The sequence below is a fragment of the Littorina saxatilis genome, linkage group LG13 (assembly GCF_037325665.1).
Source record: "Littorina saxatilis isolate snail1 linkage group LG13, US_GU_Lsax_2.0, whole genome shotgun sequence".
In the NCBI taxonomy this organism is placed as follows: domain Eukaryota; kingdom Metazoa; phylum Mollusca; class Gastropoda; order Littorinimorpha; family Littorinidae; genus Littorina; species Littorina saxatilis.
Window position 1 is genome coordinate 18,456,938 of NC_090257.1, and position 8,379 is coordinate 18,465,316.

At 44.5% G+C, this 8,379-nt stretch overlaps 1 protein-coding gene across 5 annotated transcripts in view; it reads right to left on the reverse strand.

Annotated features, from left to right (window-relative positions):
* The window catches only part of LOC138983783 (guanine nucleotide exchange factor DBS-like), a 158,056-nt gene extending 149,686 nt beyond the window's left edge, over positions 1-8,370 (reverse strand). For all 5 annotated transcript variants that reach the window (XR_011461257.1, XR_011461256.1, XM_070357109.1 and 2 more), the window contains exon 1: positions 8,258-8,370. The gene's annotated coding sequence lies outside the window, so the exon portion shown is untranslated. The remainder of the gene's footprint in view (positions 1-8,257) is intronic.
* Between the last annotated feature and the right edge of the window lie 9 nt (positions 8,371-8,379).

Here is an 8,379-nt window from a genome sequence, read left to right on the forward strand (position 1 = left end):
GAATTATAAAAACAACTGCTTCTTGGAAGGTGTAAAACGACTTCAAGTGATCTTCATCTTCATCTTTCTTTATTTGGTGTTTAACGTCGTTTTCAACCATTCAAGGTTATATCGCGACGGAGGGAAGGGGGGAGATGGGATAGAGCCACTTGTCAATTGTTTCTTGTTCACAAAAGCACTAATCAAAAATTTGCTCCAGGGGCTTGCAACGTAGTACAATATATTACCTTACTGGGAGAATGCAAGTTTCCAGTACAAAGGACTTAACATTTCTTACATACTGCTTGAATAAAATCTTTACAAACATTGACTATATTCTATACAAGAAACACTTAACAAGGGTAAAAGGAGAAACAGAATCCGTTAGTCGCCTCTTACGACATGCTGGGGAGCATCGGGTAAATTCTTTCTCGTCCCAACCAATATGGGACTCCCCCTAACCCGCGGGGGGCTTCATCTTTATCATTGCTAATTGTTTTGTACAGTATACAGGATCTGGCTTGACCCTGCTTTTTTCAGATGTTCTGTTCTAAGTGCCTTGTAATTAATTTGCATGCATTTCAAGACTTAATCTCTTTTAAGAAATGCCAAAAGTTCTCAGATTTCTGGAAGTCCCAAAAGAGGGAATACCCTGCACCGACAGGTGCATTCTGATAATCATCACGGCTATTGCCAGTTTCTAGAATAAGACCCGAAGGGAAGTAACTCATTTTTGACCTGAGTTCAGGATGCGACAGGTGAAGCTAGCGCTGGTACAATAGTAACTTTATGCCCAGCGCCTGTATGCATGGTATGGTGGATGTGAGAGAAAATGTAAGTTTTACGCCCTCACGACAAAGCCATTAGGGGCATGTTACACGGGAAAGCCATTAGGGGCATGTTACACAGGAAAGCCATTAGGGGCATGTTACACGGCAAAGCCATTAGGGGCATGTTACACGGCAAAGCCATTAGGGGCATGTTACACGGCAAAGCCATTAGGGGCATGTTACACGGCAAAGCCATTAGGGGCATGTTACACGGGAAAACCCGACTTTGTATGAAAATAAAAAATAACAAGAAGAGCAAACGCTCGATCGAGTCACTTTCGCAGTTCTGAATATTATATGAGGCATCAGATGGACAGGAAGAAATTGCTATTCACAACACAATGAGTCACGTTCACATAAAATTTGAGCCCGGTCACTTTTATAGTTTCCGAGAAAAGCCCAACGTTAAGTTGTGTGTTGCCGAACAGAAAAGGCTAGTTATCTCCCTTGTTTTTCTGATAACGTTCGTAAAAGGCTACAGATGTAAATACTTTGATGTAAAGAATAATCCTACAAAGTTTCAATCACATCCGATGAACTTTGTCAAAGATATAAAATGTCTATTTTTTCCTTTGACGCTGACCTGTGACCTTGAAAAAGGTCAAAGGTCAACGAAACCATCGTTAAAGTGTAGAGGTCATTGGAGGTCACGACTAAACAAAATATGAGCCCGATCGCTTTGATAGTTTCCGAGATACTTTGTCAAAGATATAAAATGTCTAATTTTTCCTTTGACGCTGACCTGTGACCTTGAAAAAGGTCAAAGGTCAACGAAACCATCGTTAAAGTGTAGAGGTCATTGGAGGTCACGACTAAACAAAATATGAGCCCGATCGCTTTGATAGTTTCCGAGAAAAGTCCAACGTTAAGGTGGTGTCTACGGACGGCCGGCCGGACGGCCGGCCGGACAGACTAACACTGACCGATTACATAGAGTCACTTTTTCTCAAGTGACTCAAAAATGCTGGCTGCTAGAGGAGACTTGAAATGGGCTAGGGACCGGGTTGGGTCGTCTTGGGTCAGTGCTGAAATAGTTACTTTATTGGCTGTTGGCCGAACGGACACCCGGGCTTCATATTTTTGCATGCATGCATTCGTGTTTCCAAGGCCTGAGGCTTTCGCTATGACCCTGGGATCTTTATCGTGCGCATGCGTGCACACGGGGGTGTTCGGACACCGAGGAGAGTCTGCACAAAGTTTACTCTGGGACACACATCCCGCGCCGAACTTGGGGGTTGAACCCACGCTGATAGTAACAACCGGTTTTAAAGCCAGCGCCTCTACCGACTGGGCAAACTCCCCCCCCCCCCCCCAATTTGTTGGGGTCAAGAAGTTCCATGGAGGGCGGGGGGTATGGAGTAACACATAGTGTTTTACTCAGAACATTCCCACCCAAGCAGAGCCGCGCTAGGGGTACGCATTACCGTGAAGCTGGCAGTCAGTGCTACCAAATGTCGTCTGTGTCTACCACTCGGTGGTGACCCACAGATGCCAGCGCGAGCAATCTGATGCAGAGTCAGGAGGCGGTTTGGTACAAGAGAACCTTTGAGGCCACATCCTCGGCCGTCTAAGGGATCTGTGTGTCTGAAGGCACATTTGGTTTCTGAGGTTCAAGCGGAGCTGTTGCCTCTGCTCCCAAGTTCCCGTGTCTGGAGGCGTTTTTGGTATGGAAGCAAACCTGTAGGTTGGGATGGTGGATGTAGTATAAGTCGTTGTATATCTGCTGCTGAGTGTGAAGTGTTGATGCAGGTGTGGGGTGTCGTGGATAAAGATTGATGTGTGGAGGCTGGTAGGCTCGATCGACCCCGCGATAATTAGCTTATTACTGGTAACTGATCACAGGTGCTGTAATTAGTTGTTACTTGTCAATGATGTGATTGCTTCATGTGATTAAATCGATGCTCTTTCTTTCCCTCCCTCTCTCTCTCTCTCTCTCTCTCTCTCTCTCTCTCTCTCTCTCTCTCTCTCTCTCTAAGCTCTCTCTCTCTAAGCTCTCTCTCTCTCTCTCTCTCTAAGCTCTCTCTCTCTCTCTCTCTGGCCTGATGGGGTGCGCGCGCCAGCGGCGTGTGCATGTGTGTATGTGTGCCGTGTCAGTGAGATAGTGTGTGTGTGTGCGTGTGTGTGTGTGTGTGTTTGTACGTGTGTGCGTGCGCGCGCGCGCGTGCGTGTTTGCTGTTACCTTCTCCTCTCCCTCCTTCACCATCTTGTTCTTACATACTGTACCAATTACTACCATGCTTATAAAAATACGCCATGCAAACAACAGCAACACCGACTGTCAAATATCATACACTTACAGTATTGATTGTGCACGTGCACATTGTGAGATCGCGTGCGCGCACGTTTCCATGGTTATAGCACAAACTCTTGGAACCACAACTTCGAGTCACAGCAGGTAAGCGGCTTGCTCGGTTACACGGTAGCAAACATCCGCTCCCAAGTCGTGGATATTGATTTTTTTTTGTTTTACTCCCACGACGACTGAGTTGTTGAGAGGAAAGCTATAAATGGTGTAAGGCAAAATGATGATTAGGGTCCGGTTTCATGGGTCAGCAACACACTGATTCGGCCAACACTAGGTGCAAACGAGTGAAATGCAGTTAGGCCAAACAAAAATATATGTTGGTTTAGGGTAACATGACCCCAAATAATGGGGTCGGTAGGTCGGCTGTTTTTTTAATTTAATTTTTTTATTTTTAGTCTCGGTATGGTTCGCAAAATGTGCCAGCGTTTTGGTTTTGTTTTTGTTTTGGTTTTTTTATATGAAAAAAAAAGTTTTAGGGTCGGCGGAAAAGAATAGGGTCGGTCGGGTTACCCTAAACCAACATATATTATTGTTTGGCCTAATCTGACAAAATCGGGGTTCATGAAAAAAACACCTCTCCCCCCCCCCCCCCCCCCCTCTCTCTCTCGCTCTCGCCTTCCCAGTAAAAGCATCTCTAGCACGCATTCCTTTTTTTTAAAGGTGGGTGGTGGTGGTGCAGAGAGAGAGAGAGAGAGAGAGAGAGAGAGAGAGAGAGAGAGAGAGAGAGAGAGAGAGAGAGAGAGAGAGAGAGAGAGAGAGAATGACAATGACAATTCTTTATTTTACGAGGGTAACAGAATAAGCATAGGTATACTTTTTTGCACCTGGCCCTCGCCATAAAGAGGGATTAAATCTAGTATAATAACTACTACTACATAAATACATAATTAGTGAAATAGTATAAGTTTATGTACAGAGAGAATGAGAGAATGAGAGAGATCGAGAGAGACTGACAGAGACTTAAAGGCACACTCAGCTTCCCGTAAACCATCAGTTTCTCGTCACAGACACTGTCAGGCTTTTACACACTGTAAAACCGCCCATTCGTTTAAACACTCACCGCTTAAGACACATGAGGTGCCCTCCGTAAAGAGCGAGCATTTTTCAAAGAATTTATTTTTGCGTGGATTTACAATGAGACAAATCGGACGCCTCGTTTTGGCGCTAGACCTAACTTGTTAAAATCTAAATAATAAATTGACAGCTTGTTACACAAACATTCTTAAATCACAAAATAATTATTTTTTCATCAAGACAAGATCAGTACAATTCGAAGTTTTGAAAGTTTGAAAAAAAGGGAGCCCGGAAGGAGTTGACGCAAGGTCGTGTTTCCCGTAGCAGACGAATTTTCTGCATAGCGCTTGCTTTTTTGAAGCTCATCGCTGCCGATAAGTTCGTGTGACTCGCAGCCGTTTGTTGCGTTTTAGATTCAGAGGTACACAATAACGTGCTATTGCAGATACCAGCGAGTCGCATTGAAATCACAAACTGACGACTACATTGTCAAAAAAAGGAAAGTGGATCACACGGGACAAGATGGCTCACTGAGGGGTAAAATAAACCACGAAAACTGGTGTGTGGTTTACGCGAGCTAAATAGACATTCAAACGAACTGTGCATGTGTTATGTAAATCATTGAAATGCTATTAAATGCTATTGCAAGTGTGTACCATGGCATAAGGTTAGAACTGATTTTTCATTTGAAGATTTAGATTTAAATCCATCTGTAAACCATTTGAGGCAGACTGGGCCTTTAAGTGACGAACGATAAACCCAATCTGACTTTTTTCTCTCATGTATACAGAGAGACTGAGGTCAGTCGTAACAAACTGTCATGCCCCGAATTCTCCAAAACTGACACCTCGCTTTTGTTTCTTCGTTGACTGTAAACAATTGCCGCCACCGCCACGCAAACAACGTGCAGAGAACAGCATAACGTTGTCGGACCTAATTAAATGCGGACACCAAACAAAAGCACAAAGCTGTTGCAAAACACAGGTGCAACTTGTTCTTGGTCTCTCCGTGTCGCTCAGTATTCCTGCTACTGTCGCGCTTATTGGGCAGGTTGGTCGTGATCAAGAAATGTATTTCTGATTCGCACTATGAGAATAACAGTAAAGAAGGTGTTTGCGAGGTCACAGTTCGCACCGTTATTTCTGGGTAGAACAACCATTTCCTAATGTGGGTATAAGAATGCCTCACGATAATACGGTAAGTATAGGTCGAAACAATTCTCTCTCTCTGTCTCTGTCTCTGTCTCTCTCTCTGTCGCTCTCTCTCTCTCCCTCTCTCTCTCTCAGTCTCTCTCTCTCTCTCAGTCTCTCTCTCTCTCTCAGTCTCTCTCTCTCTCTCTTACCCCCACCCACACACACCCACACACACACTCTTTCTCTCTCTCTCCCCCGTCCCCCCTCACTCGTCCCCACTCCGTCTCCCTCTCTCCCCTACAGACCAGACATTTCTTGGTCACACGGGCCGTATTTGATTGAATGGCTAATAAAAGTATGGCGACAGGTCGAAACAACGTTAAGACAGAGTGTCTAACTGGTTGACCGTTTCCGCTTTGTTTGTTTGTTTGCTTAACGCCCAGCCGACCACGAAGGGCCATATCAGGGCGGTGCTGCTTTGACATAGGCCCTATAACGTGCGCCACACACAAGACAGAAGTCGCAGCACAGGCTTCATGTCTCACCCAGTCACATTATTCTGACACCGGACCAACCAGTCCTAGCACTAACCCCATAATGCCAGACGCCAGGCGGAGCAGCCACTAGATTGCCAATTTTAAAGTCTTAGGTATGACCCGGCCGGGGTTCGAACCCACGACCTCCCGATCACGGGGCGGACGCCTTACCACTAGGCCAACCGTTTCGCTTGCCATTCTTCCGCAACACAAATAACAAAGATACTGTTAACACTTCAACTCACACAACTGCCAGATCATACGAACTAAGGGGCTAAAGCAGCCTTTGTGAAAATATGTAGTCAGTGGAAATGACTCACTTCTCAAAGTGCCTCAGTCACTTCTTGTGGTTTTAGTCATTTCAAGTAGTTTGTACGGAGGGGCCTTCATTTTTGAGAGGTCTTCATTCAAAGTCTAAAGTGTTGTAGGATCTCAATGTAAACTCTAATGAATTCTTCCTATTAGATTGTTAGTAGTGACCACACACACACGCACGCACGTACGTATGTACACACACACACACACACACACACACAAATACATGCACACACAAACACACACACACGTTGTTAACATCAGATTGATAAGACTTGAACAGGAAGCAATCACATCAACACCAATGAACAACTCATTACACGCATTGCTGCACCTGTGATCATGCAGCAGTTACCAGTGATCAAACAAATCCTTCCCTCCCACATCCAATACAGGTAATTACCACACCTGCATCATCACTTCAACAGAAATCAAACTAAGTACTACTAAACCAACAAGTAGGCATCCTTACGTTTCTGCTTCACTTGCAAATACTGTTTTATATCATCCCCACCCCCTCCCTTTCAAGATCTTCAAAAATACAGAAAAATAATCAGGTTTGACAAGGGAAGGAGTCTTGAAATGTGTGTAATGTACTGACATTAACTTTAAATAGCAGGGTAATAAAAAAAAGGGGGGGTGGGATGGGGAGGGGGTAGCCACGGTCTTTCTTTATTTGGTGTTTTACGTTGTTTTCAACCACGAAGGTTATATCGCGACGGGGGAAGGGGGGATATGGATAGAGCCACTTGTCAATGGTTTCTTGTTCACAAAAGCACTAATCAAAAATTTGCTCCAGGGGCTTGCAACGTAGTACAATATATTACCTTACTGGAAGAATGCAAGTTTCCAGTACAAAGGACTTAACATTTCTTACATACTGCTTGGCTAAAAGGTAGCCACGGTGGGATTTACATATTAATCTGATGGCACATCAGCGCAGTCGTTTTCCTGAGCTAACTGCCCGAAAGTACTACAGTGGAACCCCCTCGTAAGACATCCCCCCCCCTACCCACACACACCACTCTCGGGATTCAAGACCACTCACCGGGCCCTTCCTTTGAAGAACATAATTTTTCAGACTATGATGTTCTGTTCGTAACGTTTGCAAATTTACGTCCAAAAGGTTCTTTCCATTCGAAGACCTGATTAAAAAAAAAAAAAAAAAGTAGGTTAGCAAAGTGGGTTCCACTGTACTAAACTGATGGGACAATCGTTTAGGCCAACAACAAAAAAATAGTCTGTTTACGGTATCCCGACCGACCCTATTTTTTCGCGCGACCCTAGACTTTTTTTGGCATTTGGGAAAAAAAATCTTTGTTTTTTGGCAAAATAACTTAAAAATATGTTTTTGGGGAGAAAAAATAATTTTAAAAAAAATCCCGACCTACCGACCCTATTTGTTTGGCCTGTTACCGTAAACATACTATTTTTTGTGTGTGGCCTTATCTGAACTGACCGCCGGAAAGTACAACTGTACAACAGTCGGCGTCAGTCGCGGGACACCTACAGTAGCCCGCAGGTATTAAGCCAGGTAGCAGTGCATGATCAATGAAGCTCCTATCGATTATCAGTCGCGCATTCCTCCCACGGCTTTCTAACGAAACACTACAAGCACTGACAACAGTATGGCTTTAACTCGGGCCATTCATTACACGGCTTTGCTGGCAATCGGGAGCTTTCGTAGGGAAAGGGTAACTTGAACCGGCTGAATATCCAAATATAAATTAATTATTCATCACTTCCACATCACCACTGCCGGTTAGTTTTGAAAGGTAAACACAGCGCGTCTTTGGGGGGTGACACAGTTGTGGGTGTGTCCCGTGTGTGTGTGCTCTTTTCTGTGACCTGACGTCATTTAATTCAAAACCATGTGATAAAACCCCTCCCTCACTAAAAGAACGTACAAGTGGTACTTAATCTGGACGTTTCGTAGATAAATGATGAAGATCCGCGGGGGAGAGAAAAGCGACGTGCGTCAGCTGTAGGTCGAAGCTGCTTCAACATTAATATCTAACGACAGCGCGACTGTCGATGTCGTCTGCTTGGCCCAGGAAAGAACATGACCACAACTTGTTCCTGTTCCCGATTGTCACCTGATCTGAATGAATAATAGGCTGTAAAAGTTCAACAAAGAGTACTCACCAGTTGTGTAACTCCTCCAAGATGCAAAATGTTGTCCTTCGTAAGTGACCGAATGACTTGAAATGACACACACACGCAACCACCACTCAAAAGTACCGTTTCTCCTTTCGTAGTTTCCGTCT